General features: G+C 37.8%; 1 protein-coding gene across 1 annotated transcript in view; it reads right to left on the reverse strand.

The window, feature by feature from the left end:
• Positions 1-25,570, reverse strand: part of gpc5c (glypican 5c) — a 126,810-nt gene that overhangs the window by 44,069 nt on the left and 57,171 nt on the right. The window lies entirely within an intron of this gene.

Here is a 25,570-nt window from a genome sequence, read left to right on the forward strand (position 1 = left end):
CCTGTAACTGAGGGTTAGAAATGAGGCTAATTAGAGTCTTGTAGAAACCATAGAGAAATGTGACTGAACTGCTTGCATACTACAAGAACAGGGATGAGAGATCTATATTTAGCAGAGAATATTTGCTAATTACCAAATGAAAAAGAAGCCTGACAATTCGGAGTGAGGTGCAATAAATAAAATGATTTAGTCGGAGGAAAAGTGAATAGTACAGAGAGTAAGAAAATATAGTGGAGATTACAGGAAAGGTTTGAGAATGCCTGATGAAGGAGAGACCAAAGGGAGGATTAAAGATATAAAGACATAAGAGGAGAAAGACAAAGGAGAAGAAAGGATGACCTAAGGAGAATGAGGACAACCTGGAAAAGGAAGCAGAGATGAAGCTGGGGTGCTGGAGCTGACAAACACTTGAGAATAAGGCAGAGTGTGCTTTTTGAGGTACTTTGTGGCTGAAGGTTTGTGTAAAGATTGCTCTTGAAGGTCTGAGTTGAGGTTTGTTGTTCTTGAGGGTATTTGTTGGGGTCCATTGTTCCTGAAGGTCTGCACTGACGTCAGAGTTGTTATTGAATGAATGAATGAACGGGCAACTAACTGAAATAAGGTGAAGTACTAAATTTACTAAAACTGAAATAAAATAAAGCTAAACAATCTTACTGTTATAACAAAACAAAACTTCGAAAAACTCAAATTAAAATGAAAATATAAAATCATTAATTACTATAATAGTATATAAACAATAGCAAAGCGACACTTGTGGAGGTCTGTTGTTTTGGGGGGGTTTTAAATTAAGTCTGTTTCTGCAGGTTGGTGGTGAGGTCTGCATTGTTACTGTTACATAAAACTAGAACTATTTCAATTTAATTTTGGTCATTTAAATAAAGTTGAAATAAACATGAATATTAAAAGAAAAGCCTGAAAAGAATGGCATTAATAATCAACTAAAAAATGTTTAAGCTGAAGCATGAAAATGATTAAAACTAAATAAATTAATGCTATACTAAACTAATAAAACAGAAATAATGCATAACTAAACTAATAAAAAAAAATAAAAGCACATAAAATTACTCAAATTAAAATGAAAACAGTAAATATAAAAATAAAAGCTCATTCAATAAAGCAACAGCAAGTATATAAATAATACTAAAATAACAATGGTTGAGGTATTCTGTTCCTGAGAGTTTGCGTTGAAGAAGGTTGTTCTTGCGGGTTTGTGTTGGGTCTGCAGTACGAGGAACATTCTTCTTGAGGGCATCTGTTGATGAACAATGATCCTGAAGGTTTGTGTTGAGGTGTGTTGAAGTGCATTTAGACTCGGCATGATCTGTTTAAAGGTAAACTGAGGCTGCATTTGTACGTTATCAATTGGGGAGCTGTGTTTAGAGACCAGACTGAGCGATAAAATGAAATGCTGAGTGAGCAGACACATTTATTCCTGGCACCTCTGGGTTCAGGAGCAGTAGCTACTGCACTAAAGAAGCATCCATTCAGGACTGAATTACTGCAATGGACAAAGCCACGGGGTGAAAGGAGGAGCAGAAAAGAGAGGAGTTATTAGGATAAAAGTGGAGAAGAAAATCTAATTATAAAAAAAGAAGAATTATCAGTTCATAAAAGAAAGTTAACAGCTTCCCTGCACACACAGGCCTTCTAATTATACCTCTTTCTCTACCTCTTTCTCTCTCTTTTATCATGCTGTTCCAAAATATTTGCCAGTATTATTTCTGAAAGCGTGAATTTTCAACCCACACACTAAAAATACATTATTCATCTCCCAATTTTAAGATGCGATGAGAACACAAACAGAAGATATACTGAATGCATATGGAGTTGAACATGTGACTGTGAATTTTGTGTGGGTGCTCTTTTTAATATTGGATTAGAGCGATAAATATGATTAAAAGGATTTCTAATGCATGAAATTAACCAATGTTATGATCTACCAGCCACACAAACTAACACTAAAGAGCCTTTCCCAAGGCCACAATTGAGGTTGTTCATGAGTCATCCCTACAACTTCCACTTGTATGTTGGTATGAGCCATAGCATTAAATAATGCTGCAACAATATTCAGTTTACATTTTGCGCAGTGAAAGATTCTGAAGATAAGATTTTTTGTTTGGGGGGGGGGTTCCAATAAAAAAATTAAAGTTTAAAAATTAAAGTACAAAAAATTTCCAATTAAAGTTTTCCAATAAGTTTCAGTTTCAATGCTGTAAACATGTTGCAATCAAAAATCTATTTGATTTCTACATGCATTTATTTTTTTAAATTCAGCTGTATCTAATATCACACCTCTCACACTCATGTCTTATTTGATTATTCACTGTAAAAAAAAAGTTCAGCCAATTTAAAATTAAGGGAACCAGCTTCAGCAGATTTTTGAGTTCTCTCAACTTATCTTTGTAGGAGATTCTCAACTTTTTGTTGTATAAACTTAAAACAACAAGTTGAGAAAACTCAAAAATATGCTGAAGCTGGTTGCCTTAAAATTTTAAGTTGGCTCAACGTTTTTTTTTTTTTTTTATACAGTGTCTTATACAGCTATACTTGTACTTGTGAAGGACAGACTGATGTACCAACTCTCACTAAAGATATCTGAAAGATTAAATGAGTTGCTTCATACTCCCAATTGAAGATCACCAATCATATACACAGGCAATATTTTGCTGCTTTAATATGATGTCTCATAGAGAAAGGCTCACACTCTCTTTCTCTTAATGATGGTGCACTAAGAAAGCCTATTATCCCTGGACGTGACCCAAAGGATAGAGTTAGAAGAGCAAGACTCTTACTGAACGCTCTATTGATTCAACAACTAGCATTTGCTCTAGTATGGACATCCTTTATTGCAGGATCAGTCTGCATTACTGTAATCTGCTCTCTCTTTCAGAAAGATAAGTATGAAGAGATTGTGTTAATAGAGGCCAGCCACTGTTCAGCAGCCTTTCACATTGTTTTCTCCAATGAGAGTTGAAAGAAATCTTCAATAAAGTGTTAGATGTTAACTAAATAACCAACTGCAACATTCCATTTCATTTCACGCTAAAAAGTATTTAAGAATCATAGAAAAAAAAAAGTATTTCATGTTTTTATGTAATAGCCTATATATTAAAAATATATAGTAAACAAATTTTTTTTATAAATAAATGCACCTGAATGAAAATACACTTTGGTGACTGCAAAACTAACTGAAATCAAAATAAATATTCACAAAAATCTATTTTAGCTTCATGGTACGAAACAAATGTAAAGCTTTGACCTGGCTGCATTAAACGGGAACATGCTACTGGAGGTTGATAAAGCTAGGCAGCCCTAAGAGCGTAAATGTTGTTAAACATTTCAATTAGTTACTGCATTAAAATCATCACCCCTGAAATGCTAAAACTAAAACCTAAACAAACTGAAAAAATAAAACTGAATCAAAACTAAAAATAACAAAACTAAACAAAATGGAAAAAATTGAAAATCAAAACTACACTAACTCAATAAACACAATCTAACAAGCATAAACAGCTCAGACAGCCCTGTATACAGAATAAACATACTTAACGATGCAAATAAAAACCAACTTTGAATAAAAGTGCAAAAAATAAACACATCAAAAGCAACTCTGACAGGATGCAGTCTGGATCCCAGCATGAAGCAACTCAGCGTTGCAAACATCCTATAATCACTGCACTCCCAGAGTTTCATGGAAACCGAGATGATTGCAAAAGCTTTGAAAATTAATGATGGATGAGCATGAAATGCACATGTAAATGCTTCTGGTCATAAGAAAAGAAAAAAATGTGAAACATCCAAAACAGAAGCTAACAATTTTTGGAACTGTGTTAAAGATGAACTGATTCAAAAATATTATTAAAGCCTTATGATGCCATAGAAGAACATTCTATTTGGTCTTTAAGAAAACCAGGAGAATTCACATTTTGTTTTAACAGATTCCAGGAACCAATTTTCTGACCTGGAGAACCTATAACGTAACATCAAAAAACTTTTTTTTTAATCACCAAAAAATGAACGACCAACTCAGTAATCTTATAGTGAAAAGCTGCAAAGACCCATTAAAAACCCATCAAGAGTGTAGAACTTCATCTTCTCATATGTTTTGTAAGCAAAACAAACCAAAAAAATATATATATTAAAATAAACAGTATTTGTGTGAGAGAGAAGAAAAAAAAGAAACAAGATCTTAGATTGCAAACAGCAGAGCTGCTCTGTAATTAATGGGGCGGCAGAGAGTGAATGAGAACCACTAGAATGTGCAAATCTGATCTGGATAAATTAGAGGTTTGGAGTGCGATAAACTGGCAGAGAGAGCCATGACACAGACATGGAAATTACAAGCTCAGAGTTCTCTAACTTTCTCAGAATACGCCGCTCCGCTGCCTGTGGAACGGACAGCTCTATTGTTCTCCATACATCTTTCTCAGAACAGAGACACAATGGCAGCCTGCCTGCATGAGGACAAACCAGACAAAAAACAGCAATCAGACACCGCTGAGGATGAGCTGCTTTGAAAGGATTTGTGAATCCTGAAGTAAGATGTCAAAGCCAAGTCTTGAGACCAGAATAAAGAATCAATTCATCCACCTTTTTTCATTTTCTAACTAAAATGAAGCCAACCGTCCACCCATCTATCCATCTAATCATCTATACATCTATCTAGCAGCTATCTATTCATCTATCCATTCATCTGTCCATCTATTATCTACTGTATCTATATCTAACCATCTATCCATCTACCTATAACCAACCCATCCAACTAACCATTCTATCTATCTATCTATCCATCCGTCCATCAGTCCATCCGTCTAACCAACTATCTATCCATTCATCCATCTATCTATCCGTCTGTCTAACCAACTACCATACTTATCTATCTATATCTAATAATTTTTCATACCATATTTTTATTTCAAGAAAATGTACAAACATAGCTTCTTAACCTAAGGTTTAACTGAAAAAGCATCTAGTCAATATGGTAAGACAGGTAGTTTTACAAAAGTACTGAACTATACAGGAACTCCAAAAACACAAGTCATGCATCTCAGATAAATATACGATCATTAGAACAATTATTGTTACCAAGAATCCCAATTAAAAGACTCGACGCCTCAGTTTTGTTTTAGCCGGCGACATGCACTGATCTCAGGCTGTGGCACAAAGTTAGCTGGCAGTCTGCTAATGACTCGGTCATTGTGTTATTTAATGTGGCCATCTGGTTACTGGAAAGTTGTTTGGATCCAATCTTTTGTGCCTTGCCCAGACTCACAGAGAAAACTAAATGACATTTGATGAGTTCACCTGTGGACCACCAGTCTCTGATGAAGAAAAACAGGGAAGATAACCCAACAGGATCAGGAAATGTTTAAATTAAAAAGTGTCCGTTTAAATCCATAAATAACACTTTAGACACAGAGACGGACCTGCAGGCGGTGCCAAACACACATCTGCGCTGAGAACGGATGCCAATCAATACAGACGGGAGACATGCCAAATAAAATGAGACATACAATGCTTAAAATAGACAGAGATGTGAAGAGAAGGATTCCTATAGAGATGGAAAGATCAGGGAGTGTGAGAGGATGAGCAAATGGTGGAGACAAACCACAGAACAGAGCCTGAACCAAGCCTGCTGCCCCGAGGGATAATGGGAAAGCAGACTGTGGCTGCCAGTGGCAGGGACAGATGCCCATATGGCCAACAGCTGCATCGTGTGTGTGTGTGTGTGTCAATGTTTCCACATAGAACAGCAGCAGATATGCGTGTTGTGTGATATTGAGTGCAATATCAATAACTCTCTCCATTAATGTTATGCTAAAGGGTGTACACACACACACACACACACACACACACACACACACTGAGCATGACGGGATAAAAATGAAAGAGAAAGGGTGAATGAAGGGTGGAGAGTGTATTTGAGGTAAGATAAGGCTGATTCGGTCTGTTATTATCTGTTCTGTGTTGGGGCTCGTTACAAGTCACCCTCCAAAGACCAGGCAGGGTACGGAAGAAACACCTCTTTTTCGGTTGGACAGTGAAATGAAACACACACACACACACACAGGGATAATTCTCCAACTGATCTCTATTGAGGCAATTATAATTACTACACTATTCTCCTAAACTTCAGGAAACAAGAAATTATTTAGAGCCTTTGTGAATCAGATTTCCTTTTCTAATAACTATCATTGTGGGGGCATTTCTTCCCGGGGAAGCAGATCATTCAGCAATAATTCAGCAAAACGAACAGATGTGCTGTGGATTGGGACGAGACTGTGGGAATTCTTCAAATGACGAGGAGCAGCATTATAATCATGCACAAATCTATCTACAAGGATTAAGAGTTAAAACACTGTGAGAAGTTAAAAATAGTACAACTTTAATAATACATTCACCCAGGAATGGAAATTCTGTCATGATTTACAGACTGTCATGTCATCACAAACCTACATGTGGAACACAAAAGATGATATTTTGAAGAATGTTTCAGTTGTTGTTGTCCATATAAAGAAAGGGGGAAAGGGAAAGGGAAGTGGTGTGTGGCCAAGTATGGTGACCCATACTCGGAATTTGTGCTCTGCATTTAACCCATCCAAGTGTACACACAGTAGTGAACATACACCCGGAGCAGTGGGTAGCCAATGCCGCGGCGCCCGGGGAGCAGCTCCAGGGTCTCACCTCAGTCGTGGTATTGAAGGTGGAGAGAGTGTTGGTTATTCACTCCCCCACCTACAACCCCTGCCGGACCTGAGACTCGAGCCCACGACCTTCGGGTTACAAGTCCAACTCTCTATCCATTGTTATAGTCATTAATAAGGTCATTGGGGAAGTCGTGGCCTAATGGTTAGAGAATTGGACTCGTAATCGAAAGGTTGCGGGTTCGAGTCCCCGGCCGGCAGGGATTGTAGGTGGGGGGAGTGAATGTCCAGCGCTCTCTCCACCCTCAATACCACAACTTAGGTGCCCTTGAGACAGGCACCGAACCCCCAACTGCTCCCCGGGCGCCGCAGCATGGCTGCCCACTGCTCCGGGTGTGTGTTCACGGTGTGTGTGTGTGTGTGTGTGTGCATTTGTTCACTACTCACTGCTGTGTGTGTGCACTTGGATGGGTTAAACGCAGAGCACCAATTTCGAGTATGGGTCACCATACTTGACAATACGTCACGACTTTTTACTTTTACTGACTTTACTATTATTATAAATAGTCATTATTATAGTCATTAATAATAATAAAGTCATTATAGTGTCCAAAACAACATTGGCTTTCACTGTATGGACCGAAACCCCAGAGACATTTTTCAAAATATCTAATTTTGTGGATGTGTTTGTGCCATCATCTAGTTTGTATAGTTAATCAGGTCCCAAAACAACGCAGACAACATTATAAAATGCACATACACTACCATTTAAAAGTTTGGGGTCAGTAAGTTTTTTTTTAAACAAGGAGACATTAAATTAATCAAAAGTGACAGAAATGACTTTTACATCATTCCAAAAGATTTCCATTTCAAATAAATGCTAAGACATTTTTGTTGAGAACCAAATCAGCATATTAGAATGATTTCTGAAGGATCATGTGACACTGAAGACTGGAGTAATGATACTGAAAATTCAGCTTTAACATCAAGAAATACATGACACTTTAAAATGTATTCAAATAATAGAAAACAGTGATTTTAAATTGTAATGCACAATATGCCAATACACCATTTCACAATATGCCTATTTTGACTGTATTATGTATTAAAATAATGCAGCCTTGGTGAACATAAGAGACTCGTTTCAAAAACAACACAAAACTAAGCACGATAGAGAACGATAGTGCACACATTAGTGAAGATCATTCTTCGTGAATTCACCCTAAATAAACAAGAAACCCTCTATAAACTAAAGTAGACAAACAAGTAAACAAGGGAGTGAGAGTACAGGAAGAGGGAAAAAAAGGCATGAGATTCCTGGATGAGCCCGTTATAGCTCTAAATGAACTGAAGGAAGTGGCTGTTTATGGGAACATTGACTGGTAAATCTGCCCCCAGTCTCTTAAACATGGTCACCAGCTCTGCCTGGTCACTGTTAAAGCCTCTTCCCTGAAGCATAAAGCGGCAGTTTGGCGAGAAACAAACACACACTCACACTAAAGCCTGTCCGAGTGTGTGTAACGACCCTGCGAATGTGGCATTAATTGGTCAGCAGTGACGCCCCATGCAGAGAACTTCCTGTTCTTTGAACTCGTCCCGGTGTTTTTAATGTCTCTTACACTTTCACTGTTTCCCTCATAACTGTGCCGCTGCACAGGTCAGAGGCATACAGCAGTCAATGAGCTCCAGATAACACTGTAATGAGGGTGAGTGTGTGTGGAGGTGAAAATCCACTGAGATGTGTTCTCAATTATTTTGGAATTTCGGAAGCGAAACCCGGATCTCCCATTTGCGGGCTGACACACAGCATCACACACACACACATGCACTGTACACACACTAATCATTTAGATGCAGCGGATGATGTCACTGCCTGAGATTGCATCTCTCCCGTTCTATCTATAGTCATTCTGAGCACTGGATTTAAAACACATTGCTGAGAATGCATGGACAAAGCTAGGGGATATTTAAACTCGACTCTACAGCAAGAGATGGACTGAATTGATGCATTGAATTGATCAAAAGTCATAGCACAAATATTGCAAAAGATTTAATATTTTCCATTGAAATTTGTTTTGAGTAGCAAATGAGCATAGTAGGATGATTTCTGAAGGACATTGAAAACTGGAGTAATGATGCTGAAAATTAAGATTTGCCATCACAGGATTAAATAATTATTTTTAAAATATATTATTTATTACATCATTTAAATTTTTTATATTATTGTACTTTTGATCAAATAAATGCAGCCTTGATGAGCATAAGAGGCAATCTGGCAAATTGCTAAAAAAAAAAATTTTTCCAATCACAGTATAAGTATCTTTATTTTAGGCAGCGCCATCAACAGTATGTCTGATTCATGGCATGCATTATTGTTTTTTAACAAATGTTAAGTATGCATCTGTTAGGGGCATACTATAGTATTTGTGAAAACATACTATATATTGCAGAATTAGTATGCTATTCTAAACATATCTCTGTCTATTACATGGAAGAGCACGAGCTACAAAGAGAACTATTATTTTTACTGCCCCCTATTGAAGTACACAAATATTACACTCAAACCATTTCAGCTTTAGCTCTTTCTTCAGCTAAAAGAAAAAAAAGGATCAATTAAGACTTGATAAACAACTTTAGAATGTGTTTTCAGACATTACACACTCACAAAAAATTTTACAAACACACTTATGTAAGAGCTTTTGTCTCCACATCTAAATTACAATGTTATCAGAACACTGGAAAAAACACAACCCAGAAACAGTCCATTATACTATATAAGTAATCATTTTCATTTTGCTCCAGCTAAACAGTCCAAGTACAGATGGTATATTGGTACTTTAATAAATCAATCACTCTAAAACAAAATAACAGAAGTCTTTGTAATGCTTCCATATATTATTAAGGTAGCTCTCTATCTCTTCCCCAGCGGGCTTTCCATCAACATCCTGCAGATCAATAACAAACTATCAATGCACGCAGTCGATTTGAATGCAAATGTATCTGTACAATGAAAATAGCTTTAGTACAGAGTAAAACCCACTAAATATCCGTGACATTTTCAAGTGCATTTACACCTCTACATGTTCATTGCTTTGCAATTTATTTGCCAAAGCAGAAATGATGACAGAGAAACCGAATTCCTTTTTGTATGACTGTGTCCTTTAGTAACAACAGGCCAGATGTGCACAGCTTGTGCCAGCATCAAAGTGATGCCAGTGGCTTCAAGCTGGCACTGGCTGATGCCAGACGCTGAGTGGCCAAAATGTTATGACTGAGGGCAAATTTGGCAGAGAGCCGCTGAATTAAACACATGGACATATGCATGCCTCCTAACACCTCGCAAGTTCAGAACCATCTGTCTTGGGCAACAACGAACAGGTCAGACACACATGCCAGACAAAAACAAGCTCATTAAAACACACACACACACATAATGCAGAGAGGTTTCTGAGGTTTTCAGCTAAACACTAGAACGGCACAGGTGCTGTTTGTCAGGTAACAAAAAACTTAGTTATTTACTTTAGTTATTATTTCTTAAAAGCAGCATTTATTCATATTGTGAAGAATATGTTGTTCATCTAAAGAACCGTTTTCCACTGCAAAGAACATTTAGTGCAATGGAAATGTTCCATAGATGTTAAAGTTTCTTCATGGAACCATTAAGGTCAATATAGAACCTTTATTTTTAAAAGTGTGGGTCCAAAAAAAGAACATGGCGTCTTTAGCATGGGCACCAAGGCACAACATATCACAAATAAATATTGCAAGACAAACACAAATGTACCTTATGAACCTTTCTCAGTGCTCTGTGATAGAGTAACGGTCATATCCTGCCATCTAGTGGTAAAAATTGTATTGCAACGTTTTCCGGAAGGCGTCACCAGTAAAAGACATCAAGATGCACTGACAGGTGTGTGAATGTAAACACATTCAGGGTGATGCACAAAAGAGAAATCCATTATATATGTAAACATTATATATTATGTAAATAATCAACTACTCTTTACACTTCCCTTAGTGTGTGTGTGTGTGTGTGTGTGTGTGTGTGTGTGTGTGTGTGTGTGTGTGTGTGTGTGTGTGTGTGTTCAACTTTCGACAATCCTGAAAAAAGTCCGTTTCGACAAAAATATTAAGCAGCACAACTGTTTTCAACATTGAAACTAATAAGAAATGTTTCTTGAACACCAAATTTTGAAGGATCATGTGACACTGAAGACTGGAGTAATGATGCTGAAAATACAGAATAAAATGTTCAAACCCTTTCTGGAGTCTATTTTTTAGCCTGTGGATGGCAGTATAGGTTCTTCTTTCAGGTTTACGGACACTCAATTCCCAGCAGCAGTCGACATGCTAGTTTTAACCGCAATAAAGAGCAGTCCTTCACAGATTAAGTCTATTAAACGTTTATTTACAAAAATTAATGAAAGGCTTGGTGGCACATTTAAAGTTAGATTCTAAACAGCAGCCAAACTATTTTCATACAGTCACTGGGATTGATAATATTTACTGACAATTATGACTTTCAAAACCATTAAAACAACAGCAGCTTAAATATTGTCCAAATTAACCAATAACTGATGTCAAGCTCTTTTCTATTCTTGAGATAATGCCTGTAACCATAGAGACAGGGAATAAAGATAGTAACACTGGAATATCTGATCACAACTGACTTTGTGTCATTTAATAAACTATTCCAGTCAAGGAATGGATTCATTTGGCAAATCCTAACTGACCGACAGCTATGATTTTTGCATTTTAAAATCAATTTGTTCCTATCTTTTGTAAACCGAGCTTATTGGTTGGACAGGTGTCCCTCTGTTATCTCAGTTTTGAAACAAGTACAAGCAGCACAAATGTGACCCTGGAGCACAAAACCAGTCTTAAGTCGCTGGGGTATATTTGTAGCAATAGCCAAAAATACATTGTATGGGTCAAAATGATAAATTTTTATTTTATGCCAAAAATCATTAGGATATTAAGTGAAGATCATGTTCCATGAAGATATTTAGTAAATGTATTACCGTAAATATTAAAACTTAATTTTTGATTAGTAATATGCATTGCTAAGAACTTCATTTGAACAACTTTAAAGGAGATTTTCTCAATATGTTGATGTTTTTGCACCCTCAGATTCCAGATTTCAAATATTGTCTGATCCTAACAATCCATACATCAATGTAAATCTTATTTAATTCAGCTTTCAGATTATGCATAAATCTCAATTTCGAAAAATTGACACTTAAGACACTTAAGGTGTTGTGGTTCAGGGCCACAAATGGCACAAACTTGCTCTCAGACACCTGTTTGTCTCACAGTTAAGAGAAATACACACCCACACTTCCAGAGACAAACTTTAACACTTAAACAGATGGCACTGACAACATAAGCATTTAAAGCACACATGATTTCGAGCCTTTAAACTAGAGTTGTGTGAATTGTAATCTGTGTGTGAGATCTTTAAAACCATCTGTATATAACGAAAGGTAGCTGACTCTTATACTGTTGACAGTGACTGGTGGACAATTTTGGCATAACCCCATTATGGTGGCAACTGTATGTAATGGATGTTGTGTTAAAAATAGAACTATAAAAAATACAAGAGATACAGAATACAGGATCCACATGCAGGGAGGAAATAGTGCAACAAAATGAACTTGGAAAAAAAATGTATTTGAATGCAAATGAATTAAACTGAATTAGAAATCATAAGCTGGTTTGAACTAACAACACATCTTTACATTTACATTACTAAATGTATTTATTAGTTTTACAATATGCGTACATCTATTAGTTAAACAATGATAAGGTGTACATTTTATTAGCTATTAGATTTAAACACATTCCCTGCAATTATGTCAAATCCTAATTACTAAACGAAGCTAAGAACATTCACGAAAACGAATATCAGCACCAAGACTTTAAGAATCTGGTCTGCTGAAGATCATCCAATAATTCTTGAATTTGTTAAGATGAAGTGATGTGTGTTGTGTGTTGCAGTAATTGGGGGAAAGGCAGTTCACAGAATTCATTTAATTGATTTCAGGTCTGGAAACTCCCCTCCAAGACATGTGGTTCACTGCGTGTATTGTGGATAATGGGGTCATACGTGTTATAATCCTTTTTTTTTTCTTTTGAATATGCAGTTACCAACAGAAAAACTGAAGCAGCTACAAATCTAACCATAGGCCTTTCCTACAATGCAAAAGCATAGTATACACACACACATATATGCATATACATATACATTCAAATCTTGAGAACCTTCTCTTTGATCCAAACAGAGAGAATTTGGTTTCAAGATTACAAGGCCACACACCATTCAGATATTTCTGTTCATGTGAGTGACTGAACATAAACTCTGAGAATAACAGGACACGCATGATGAATGCCACATGGAGCTCACACAGACAGCTGGCTGCACTTACAGGCAGGTGCACACCCAAATATCTCCACCTCCAGTTATACCTTAGGCCAGGGGTTTTCAGACAGGGGAGCCACAAAAAAAAAAAAAAAATTGCATAATTAACACATTTAAAAAACAAATTAAATAATACATTTTAAATAATAATAATAATAATAACAACAACATAAATATAATGTAAAAAGCAGTACAAAAATTAGCAAAAATTCTATTTAGAAAAAAAAATGAGAGAAGTGTTTGCTCATGCAAAAGTCACTGCCATGATGTTGGGTGTTATGGGACGTTGCCAGTTATAAAACAGTGATGTTTACCTTAGCAAGTTCCATTAAATGCACTCCCAGGAAGAGAAACTGAAGACTGCTTTCGAAGTGCATTCTGTGTGTGTGATAATCTCAAATCCCTGTAAGTGTGTGTGTGTGTGTGTGTGTGTGTGTGTGTGTGTGTGTGTGTGTGTGTGAGAGAGAAAGATCTTCTCTGCTCCACTAAATCCTCAGAGAGAGAAAAGAGTCACGTTTGGTCTGCCATCGTTAATTATTCGGGATAAACGGAGACATGCAGGAAAGAGGACAGACCCATGGAGTATCCTGAGAGTCGTAACTCTTGTAAAATAAAGGAATGTCATCGGACGGTAAGATGGGGCAGCAGGGTGGTGTTTCTGGAGCCCATCTGGTGGATGGTGTGTGTGTGTGTTGGTGTGGCTGAAGCTGTCTGGAGAAAGATTCAGGCTTTTGCAGACGGTGAGACGACACCAGAGTTTGAGTCATACAAAGCAGGGCGGAGGTGGAGGTCAAGGACACCGCTGGGACGGGCCTTTCATTTACCCTGCGAAAACAAATATGAGCTTTTGTTTCATAACGTCTCTTCTACTACTCTATCCTCCCTTGATTTGCTATTTTCCCCTCACCTCCTAGCTGAAAAGACCTGCTGTGTTTAAAATGCTGGAGGCCAGCATAGGATGCTGGTGCCCTCACGAGGCTTCTTAACTAGTTTCACCAGTACGGCTACTTTTCAACATGCTTCACTTACTAAATTAGCTGTGAGGAAGGAGACAACAGTGGGGGAAAAAAAGAGAATAATCTTGTTGAAATGACCAATTTAGGGTGCTTTCACATCTGTAGTTCGGTTCATTTGGTCCGGACCCAAGGCAAAAAATTATACATTGTAGCTATTTTTAGCCGTTTTGGTTCCTTTTCACACCACACTGTATGCTCTGGTCCGAACCAGCTGAAACGAACCAAAATGCACTCACGTGACAACATCCACTTCACTTGTTGGCTAGATGTGTCTTTGAACGCATTCCCTAAACTGCTTTTCGATTGGTCAGAAAGAGCGTGCGGGAAAATTCCAACAATGGTGCTCCCGGAAGTAAACAAAGACAGGAGTAAAATGCAGCAGACAGCACACTGCCATTTTGAGGCTCCGCACGTTTGTCCGCGACCTGCCATGCTAAACTGCAAACTGTCAACAAACACTTCATCATCCTATAATGCACAGCGCAGCTGACTACGGCAGCTGGTTTAGGCCAAAAATGCGCAGTTCTTTTTGCGGTTGGGTCTGTTTAAGGTTGGATTGCGTTCTCACCACCTCTTCAAGGAGGTCTCGGTACGCTTGTTTGGTCCGCTTTTGGTGCGCACCCTAGTGTGATTGCTGCTTTCTCACCTGCCCAAACGAACCGCACCAAGAGGGAAAACGAACTCTAGTGCAACTCAACCGAACTAAATGAGGCAGGTGTGAAAGCACCCTTAGACTACCATTGAATGGAAAGCTAGTGTGACCATCAGGCTGCTTAAACAGCATAAACAGCAAATCTGATTTGCTTCATTAGCTGCGATGAGAAAAAAAGGGAAGAGAAACCTAGCCTTAACTAGTATTACAAAAGATGCTGGTATGCCATCAGGCTTCTTAGCTTATCCAAGAAGGTACCTTGTTGGACATCAAAATAGGTTGTTTTTTCAGATGCTGCTTTCCAACACATGATGATTGCGTGTCAATGTTCTCACCAGGCTAGTTAACTAGCTTGTTAACTTAACTAGGCGTATACTTTTTGATAGCAATCTTTCCTTCTAGCATTTGTAAAACTGCATTTTTCCATCTTAAAAATACATCTAAATTACGACCTATGCTCTCAATGTCAAATACAGAAACATTCATTCATGCGTTCATGACCTCGAGGCTAGATTATTGTAATGCTTTATTGGGTAGTTGCTCCGTGCGTTTAATAAACAAACTCCAGCTGGTTCAAAATGCATCAGCTAGAGTTCTTACTAGAACCAGGAAGTATGACCACATTAGCCCAGTTCTGTCAACACTGTACTGGCTCCCTATTAAACATTGTATACATTTTAAGATATTTCTAATTACCTATAAGGCCCTGAATGATTTGGCACCTCAGTATTTGAGTGAGCTCTTATCGCATTATAGTCCTTCATGTCCGCTGTGATCTCAAAACTCTGGCCATTTGATAATACCTAGAATATCAAAATCAAGTACGGGCGGGAGATCGTTTTCCTATTTAGTGCCCAAACTCTGGAACAATCTACCTAACACTGTTCGGGAAGCAGACACACTCTGTCAGTTTAAATCTAAATTAAAAGACCCATCTCTTTAACCTGGCTTACACATAATACACTATCGCATTTCTATAATTCAAATCCGTTAAAGGATTGTTAGGCTGCATTAATTAGGTCAACCGGAGCCGGGAACACTTCCCAAAACACCTGATGTTAGAAGAATGGCATCTACGCTAATATTAGTCTGTTTCTTTCTTATTCCGAGGTCACCATAGCCACCTAGATCCAGTCCGTATCCAGATCAGATGGTGGATCTGCACCTAGAGATGACCTCTACATCCAGGACACCTAGATGAACACCAGAGACTGATCCCCAGTGAAGACCCTGTCCCCTAGACTACCATCGGGACAAGACCACAGGAACCAGATGAGTCCTTTGCACAATCTGACTCTGCTGATTTTGTCTGGCCAGAGGAGAATGACACTATTTCGACACACTATTTCCCCGTCTAAATACTGTAAAGCTGATGTAAAGTCACCCAGCTTTATATCAAACAGATGTAAAGCTGCTTTGACACAATTGGCATTGTTAAAAGCGCTATACAAATAATAGAGACTTGACTTAATATTAATTAACCTGAAGGAAAAGAGGAACAAGAAAGTCGATGGTATCCCACCAGGCTTCTTAACTAGTTTAAATAGTTACCTAAATAGTACCTGGTTGGTCATCAACATATGTTGGTTTTTAGGCCCCAAAATATGATGTTGTTCTGCCGGTGTTCTCACCAACCTTGTTAACTTTCCATAACATGAGTTATGGAAAGGAGGTAAGGAAAAACAAGAAAAGAAGAGAAAAGAGAATTAAATTACTTGTTGAACTGGTTGGTTTAGACAACTATTGAACAGAAAGACAATAGTTATGTTGAAATAACTTATTCTGGACTAGCATTACACAAGAAGTTCCCCACCTGGCTTCATAACTAGGTTAACCAGGAAGGTACCTTGTTGGTTATGAACATATGCTGCTGCTATTGTTGTTTTTTATTCTGAACAACATGATGATGGCGTGTCAGTGTCCTCACCACGCTTGTTAACTAACTTAATTTAATCTTAATCAACCTGGATGAAAAGAGGAAGAAGAAAAAGAAGAGAGAAGAAAAAAAGAGAAAGAGATTTATTGGTTAAATGACCAGATTAGACCACTGTTGAACAGAAAGCTAATGCCCCTAACAGGCCTCTTCACTATCTTGACCAGCAAGGATACCTCGATCAATCAGTTTCACTATCTAAATTTTGCTTTACTAGCTGTGATGATAAAGGAGAAAGAAGACTGTCATGTTGAAATAACCATCTTAGTCTTGACTTGTATTACACAAGCCGATGGTATCCAACCAGGCTTCTTAACTAGCTTAACCAGCAATATACCTTGTTGGTCACCAACATATGTTGGTTTTGGACCATGCGATGTTGTTGTGTCTTTGTTTTCACCAGGCTTGTTAACCAGCTTAACTTGCATGACTATTTGTTTTACCAACTACATGAGTTTTGGAAAGGAAGAAAAGGAGAATTCGATTTCTTGGTGACAACTATTCTGACAACTATTTAACAGAAAAGACAATAGTTTTGTTGAAATGATTATCTTAGTCTAGACTAGCATTACACAAGAAGTTGGTATCCCACCTGGCTTCCTAACTACATTTACCAGGAAGGTACCTTGTTGGTTGTTGTTTTTTTGGATTCTGGACCCCAAAACATGACGATGGTGTGTCAGTGACAGTGTCCTCACCAGGCTGGCTAACTAGCTTAACCAGCATGTATACCTTCATCAACCTGTTTCACCAGCTTAACTTGGCTTAACATTAGCTTTGAAAAGATGGGGAGAATAGAGAAATCACGCAGAAGAGGAGATAAAACAGCAAAGAAAGACAGTTCTTGGTAAAACAACCAACTTAGACAAGCAATATACAAAACGTCTTGACTAGCTTAACTAGTAACCTCTTTAGTCACCAGCAAATGTTGTATTTTTATAAGCTGCTTTCCCCCATCAGAAAATTTTGTTCCTAACAGGCTTTTTAAAAAGTTTAACTAAGACGACCATAGTCAACCAGCTTCAAGTTCAACTTGTGATAGGAGCACCAAACCAGAAAAAAACTGGACATTATATTGCTCTAACCTGGTCTTTTCAGCAAAACTATCATACTTTTCTCCACTATCCTCTTATTCTTTCTTTCCCATCTCCTCAAGCTAATGAAGCGAGCAGAAGCAGGGACAGGAAGCGTCTTTAAGGTCAGCGCTCTGGAGGAGGCCAGCGAGTTTGTCCCAGAGAGACGCACCCCTCTCAGGGCCTGCACCTCTGGCTCTCTGTTCTGCCCACGGGGAGAGTGTAAGACAACTGATCCCTTTCATCTCCTCTGGGTCTCCCTTCTGATCCCTGTCTCTCGTATTTATTTGATTTCCAAGATGCTGTTCGATGACTCAGAGTCTCTGCCGTCCAGTTCACTGTTTGCTGTTCATCTCACCCTTTTCTCACCGTTTCATCACTCCTTTGATTCATAGCTACGCTGTTCTGTGCGAAAGGCGAGAGCTCCATGTGACTTAGCTAGAAAAGTGGACTAGATGATGTAATGGGGTTGAATTTATTGGTCTGTTGTCTTGAAAAAATGAATGGGGGAAATTGTAATGCTCAACATGGTGGCTATGGGAAACAAAGTCTTGTCTTTCAGTTAAACAACTCAAATGGGTATTCAGTTTAGTTTCTAAGAGGTCTAACCTCAAAATTTTCTTCCCAGCATCAGAACCACTGCAAGTGGGGGGTCAGCACTATGTGGGGGACCCTCATGACATTGTGAGCTGTTTTACACTGCGCAGAAGCCACATTTAAGCTGCAAATATACTGTCAGCTTAAATATATTTACTTGGATTCACAATAATGGGAAACACATGCAAACAAAGGCTGATACTGAATTGATACTACTGACACATTTTAGAAGAAAGCTCCAATTATGCAACTATTCTTATTAAGGAATTAAAGTGTCAATTTCTTTAAAAGCAAACTAAATTCTTACTGACCCCAAATAATGTTTATTGTTCATGGTACACTTTAAAGTTCCCCTATTATGCCATATTTAAGGCTTCTAGTATTGTTTTGGGAGTCTCATACAATAGGTTTACATGCATGCAAGGTGAAAAAACGCTTTTGTTTTCTCAAAATATGTGTTTAATATCACCTCATTTTTATATCACCTCATTTGAAAATATAAGCATCTATTATTTATCATACTTACAGGTTGTGATTCAGTGGAGCCGCTGGTCCAAATAAACTGGCTACTGAACCATCTTTCAAGAGCAAGCATTTTGTGTATCCCACGCTGAACTCCCCGAGATTAGAGAAGCAGTCGTCAGTAAAATGATGTGTTTGCGGACAGGGTCAAGTTGTTCGCAGCCGGCCAACGTAGAACATAGGTGGGAATTATGCAAATGTATTAACCCGTGACGTGTAGCCATCACGGAACTGGGATTCGAACTGGGACTGGGACTAACGACTCGTTTAGAGTCGATTCTTTAGTTTAGGAGACAATAACTTTATTTATCGTGCACTTTCGGATTTACAACTTTGCAGATCATTTACATTCACATACAGCTACATTACACTGCATGAAAGGCAATATTGGAAATAGCATAAAAGGGGCACTTTAACAAAGTTAACCTTATTGTAAATTCTACTAATAAATTAATTAATCGACATTTAACCATGTTGTTAACAATGCATTAAACAGAGTAAAGATTTTCATCATTGTACAAAAGATACAACCCGAATTCCGGAAATGTTGGGACTTTTTTTTTTTTTTTTTGAATAAAATGAAAACTAAAAGAATTTCAAATCACACGAGTCACTATTTTATTCACAACAGAACATACAGTAGATAACATAAATGTTTAAACTGAGAAATGTTACAATTTTATGCACAAAATGAGCTCATTTCAAATTTGATGCCAGCTACAGGTCTCAAAATAGTTGGGACAGGGGCATGTTTCCCATGGTGTAGCATCTCCTCTTCTTTTCCAAACAGTTTGAAGATGTCTGGGCATCGAGGTTATGAGTTTTGGTGTTGGAATTTGGTCCCATTCTTGCCCGATATAGGTTTCCAGCTGCTGAAGAGTTTGTGGTCGTCTTTGACGTATTTTTCATTTAATGATGCACCAAATGTTCTCTATAGGTGACCCGGACTCTTCTACTACGAAGCCATGCTGTTGTAATAGCTGCAGTATGTGGTTTTGCATTGTCCTGCTGAAATACATGTCGTCTGGAGGGGAGCATATGTTACTCTAAAACCTTTATATACCTTTCAGCATTCATAGTGCCTCCCAAAACATGTAAGCTGCCCATACCGTATGCACTTATGCACCCCCATACCATCAGAGATGCTAGCTTTTGAACTGAACGGCTGATGACACGCTGGAAGGTCGCCCTCCTCTTTGGCCCAGAGGACACGGCATCCGTGATTTCCAACAAGAATGTCAAATTTGGACTCGTCTGACCATAGAACACTTTTCCACTTTGAAACAGTCCATTTTAAATGAGCCTTGGCCCACAGGACATGACGGTACTTCTGGACCATGTTCACATATTGCTTCCTTTTTGCATGATAGAGCTTTAGTTGGCATCTGCAGATGGCACGGCGGATTGTGTTTACCGACAGTGATTTCTGGAAGTATTTTTGGGCCCATTTAGTAATGTCAATGACAGAATCATTCCGATGAGTGATGCAGTGTCATCTGAGGGCCCGAGGACCATGGGCATCCAACAAAGGTCTTCGGCTTTGTCCCTTACATACAGAGATTTCTACATTTTCTCTGAAGATTTTGATGATGTTATGCACTGTAGATGATGAGATTTGCAAAGCATTTGCAATTTGACGTTGAGGAACGTTGTTTTTAAAGTATTCCACAATCTTTTTACGCACTCTTTCAGATTGGAGAGCCTCTGCCCATCTTTACTTCTGAGAAACTCTGCTAAGACATCCCTTTTATATCTAATCATGTTACAGACCTGATGTCAGTTAACTTAATTAGTTGCTAGATGTTCTCCCAGCTGAATCTTTTCAAAATGTATTGCTTTTTCAGCCCTTTGTTTCCCCCGTGCCAACTTTTTTGAGACCTGTAGCAGACATCAAATTTGAAATGAGCTCATTTAGTGGATAAAAGTGTAAAATTTCTCCATTGAAACATTTATGTTCTATTGTGAATAAAATATTGGCTCATGTGATTTGAAAGTCTTTTAGTTTATTTCATTCAAATAAAAAAAAAAAAAACGTCCCAACATTTCCAGAATTCGGGTTGTACCATTTCAAATAAATGCTGTTCTATTGAACTTTCTATTTATCAAAGAATCCTGAAAAAAAATGTTACATGGTTTTTATAAATGTTTTCAGCATTGATAATAAGAAATGTTTCTTGAGAAGCAAATCAGCATAATAAAATGCTTTATGAAGGATCATGTGACTCCGGAGACAATTCTGAAAATACAGCTTTGCCATCACCAGAATAAAACACATTTTAAAACATATTCAAATATTGAAAACTGTTGTTTAAAATTGCAATATTTCATAACATTATAGCTTTACGGTATTTTTGATAAAATAAATGCAGCCTTAAGAGGATTTCTTTTAAAAAAGCTTATCAGCCCCAAACTTATTATTTTGTGGTTGCACAAATTAAAATGGAAAAATGTATTAATATATGTAAAATAAATCTAATTAACAAATTTTGCAAAGTACTGTTGTTCAGCTTGTTACCTGAAGCATTATCTAATGTTAATACATTGAACTTCATGGTAAAATTATACTGAAATATTTCAGCATGGAAAAGGGCACATGGCAAGAAAAGTTGGCAAAAATTTTTAAATAATAAAAATAAACCCTCAACCTTAAACAGCTAAACCAGTACCTACATAATACTGCCTAGAAAAGGTGGGAAATCATGCTGGTCTGTTTGAACCGTACAAGATCACTTTACAAATATATTTGGATGAAAACAAAACATTCATTCAGCAATTGCTAACACGACAACTTGTGGCCAATATCCAGCCGGGGGAAATGTTTCTGGTCTGGCCAACTGAAAACGATAACATTTTTTAAATTATTTTGTCTTGCCGTGTTACATTCAACAGATTTTCCGCTTGTTTTTCCGCTCTCTCTCTCTCTCTCTCTACGAGGTCAAAAATCCAACCAGACTGACCAACTCCCAAATGAACTCAGCGTCTATTCGACGTTGATGAGTCTGTAATGTCTCACCCATCTCTTGTACGAACTTCTGATTTTTAACACCACTTGTGGATCGCCTCTGAAGGGCCCTGAGGTCATGTTATCAGATGTGATTCAGCCATGCGTCCCTGGATTGAAATGTGGAATAGAATAGTCTGTGTCCCTCCCCGGATTGATTCAGATAATTAAATTCAGGGTCTTATATAAGGGGAGGATTGTTTTTGTCCTTTCGCCAGAAGCACGTTCCAGAACGTGCAAGTCTCACGGGTTCTAGAGCACAGAGCATAACAAAGACGTGAGAACAGTGTTGTTAATTAGAACAAAGTAAATATAGATGCCAGAAAAAAGCAACAAGCAGACAGGGAACTACAAAGATTCTCGTCAGGACTAATCAACCAAGAAAACAACCAATTAAAGCTAATTTTACACCCTCCCTCTAGAATACAGTCTAAAAATGTGATGGAAAGCAATGCTTCACTCTCTTTCTGTCTATTTGTCATAATGTGACTGCAGTGACCACCGAAGACAATCACCAACTCAAAACTTGCTTGTGTGTGTGTGTGTTCTGGTCCACAGTATTTATGTGGGTCATGGGAATGGGTCGGGTGTCCTCTATCCCAGGGTGCACTCAGCTGTCTCGACTTACATTATTTAATATAACCACTTATCACACACTCATACATACACATTCAATTAGTTAACCAAGTGAGGATATACCAAAGACTTGTATTGCTTTTAAATAAAGCTAATTATAATTACTGACCCAAACTCAAAACACTCTTTTGCAATTTAATTAAAAAATAATACTTTTTAAAAGTTACATATAGATATTCATGTGAACTAATTATAAACAGCATGTAGTCCTTTGATAAAATAAAATAATAAAATAAATTTTGCCATCATATATTGTTTTTAATATTGGTATTAAAATAACCTCAAAAGTAAATAAATGTCATATTGAGCATCACCATTTTTATCAACACATAATAATCAGAATTATCAACACAATGAGCTAGAAAACTGTAATGTTTCCGTCAGAATTATCAACACAATGAGCTAGAAAACTGTAACTGTAATGTTTCCGTCTCTTACTATACACTAAATAAATAATATTAATTATTTATTTTTCAAGCATGTTTGAAAGCATGTGCCTGTCAAATCAAAATAAAATAAAATAAAAAAATAAATAAAATAAAAAAATAAAATAAAAAATAAAATAAAATAAAATAAAAAAAAATAAAAAATAAAATAAAATAAAATAAAATAAAATAAAAATAAAATAAAAATAAAATAAAATACTTTAAGCATGTTTGAAAGCAGGTGCCTGTCAGTCAAATAAAATAAAATAAAATAAGGTGAATTCAACATTTATCATTACTGATTATTTCACATTAAATAAATAAATAAATATCTGCTAACATCTCTAATCAAACACGTTTTAATCTAAAGGAAGGACATTTCTCACCATTCCTAGCATTCCCATCTACCTTCCCACATACACACACACAATCAGAATTATCAACGCCACTCAAGAAAGGAGTTTAAATGTGTCTCACTGGTGTGTGATCTGTGGATGAGGGCCACACACAGAGGAAGAGACAGAACAAGGCACTGAGATGAGGAAAGAAGGAAGCAAAGAGAGAGAGAGAGAAAGAGAGCAGATCAGGCTGACTGAATGGTTTCCAGATGTGTGAATGGTAAACAACTGGTTTATCGTGCGGGCATAAAAATCTGTGGCATTCAGAATCTCTGACCAAAGATTCCAGAGTCCTCCAGAACCCTGACCTGAGAACGGACACGCATGGACAGATCCACATACACGTAAACACACGCTCGCATTGTTGCCATTTTGTGTCTGATAGCTGTTGAGTATTTCCAGAAGCCTAGCATGAAAGAGCTGAAAACAAATGAGAAATCAAATCAGCATCCCATCTGACATGCTTTGAAGTCATCTGTGCATGAACATGAACCTTCACGTACATCTGACTGATGAAACTAATGTGACACAATTACAGAGAAAGAGACATCCATGTGTGTGTGCAATATTTATTCTCTCTGTATGGGTTTTGCTCCATGTATTTAGAGGGCACATTCCCAGGCTGGGCGTTGGGATTCTCTCCTCCACTGTTTCCCACACAGAGCTCACAGGAGGCCCTTTGTTCTGGCTCCAGGCCGTGGGGGACCCAGATTCAGCACGGCGGCCCCTGGGATTACCTCCATGCATTCTTCTGCAGAACGCCCCTCACCTTCAGAGGTGCTCACTGCATTGGATTCACGCTAGTCTTTGAATCTTGTCTATTTATCAATGTCTAGCTACCTCTCTCTGGCTACCACTGTTTGAAAAATTACTATAAGTAAATAATTTGAGCTGATTTCTTCACGTAAATGAGCAGTAACTACTAATGGTGAAGTTCACTTTTTAATAAAAAAAAAATTATAACAGTACAGTGATTTATTACAGTGATCTCTAGCAATGAAATCACTGTCAGCATGAATAAAAATTACAGGGACAGTTCACCAAAAAATTTAAATTGTCAATTTACTCCTGATCAAAGTTCCAAGCTCATGTCTAAAAAAGACCTCTTTTACTTTCACTGGAAGGATAAAAAGTGCTGAGAAATTGTCATAATATCTTTGTTTGTTTCAAGGTAAGTAATACAGGTTTGTAAAGACATGAGGGTGAGTAAATGAAGACACTTCATTTTTTTGTGAACTATGCCACTTTTAGGATACATAAACACCCAAAACTTGGTGTGACACAAAAAGTGATTTAAACATTTCTTCTATTCTAATATGAGTTTTTACTATAATTGACCATAACCAAGAAAACCAATGAGCTAGAAACCAATGCAGTTATAATATTGTCACCTGCTAGCAAAATGCATGTTTCTCCATTGACAACTGGTAAAAATGGCAAAACATCTTGTTTTTTATATGTATTTATGTACGTATTATAATATATATTATATTATGTGTGTGCATGTATACAGTATCTCACAGAAGCGAGTACACCCCTCACATTTTTGTAAATATTTTATTATATCTTCTCATGTGACAACACTGAAGAAATTACACTTTGCTACAATGTAAAGTAGTGAGTGTACAGCTTGTATAACAGTGTAAATTTGCTGTCAAAATAACTCAACACGCAGCCATTAATGTCTAAATCGCTGGCCACAAAAGTGAGTACACCCCTAAGTGAAAATGTCCAAATTGGGCCAAAGTGTCAATATTTTGTGTGGCCACCATTATTTTCCAGCACTGCCTTAACCCTCTTGGGCATGGAGTTCACCAGAGCTTCACAGGTTGCCACTGGAGTCCTCTTCCACTCACTGCATCACGAAGCTGGTGGATGTTAGAGACCTTCTGCTCCTCCACCTTCCATTTGAGGATGCCCCACAGATGCTCAATAGGGTTTAGGTCTGGAGACATGCTTGGCCAGTCCATCACCTTTACCCTCAGCTTCTTTAGCAAGGCAGTGGTCGTCTTGGAGGTGTGTTTGGGGTCGTTATCATGTTGGAATACTGCCCTGCGGCCCAGTCTCCGCTTAAGTATGTCACAGTACATGTTGTCATTCATGGTTCCCTCAATGAACTGTAGCTCCCCAGTGCCGGCAGCACTCATGCAGCCCCAGAACATGACACTCCCACCACCATGCTTGACTGTAGGTCATGCAGTGTGCGGCGTATGGGCTGAACACTGACAGGCTGACCCCCCACCCGTTCAACCTTT

The sequence above is a fragment of the Barbus barbus genome (assembly GCF_936440315.1).
Source record: "Barbus barbus genome assembly, chromosome: 15".
NCBI lineage: Eukaryota > Metazoa > Chordata > Actinopteri > Cypriniformes > Cyprinidae > Barbus > Barbus barbus.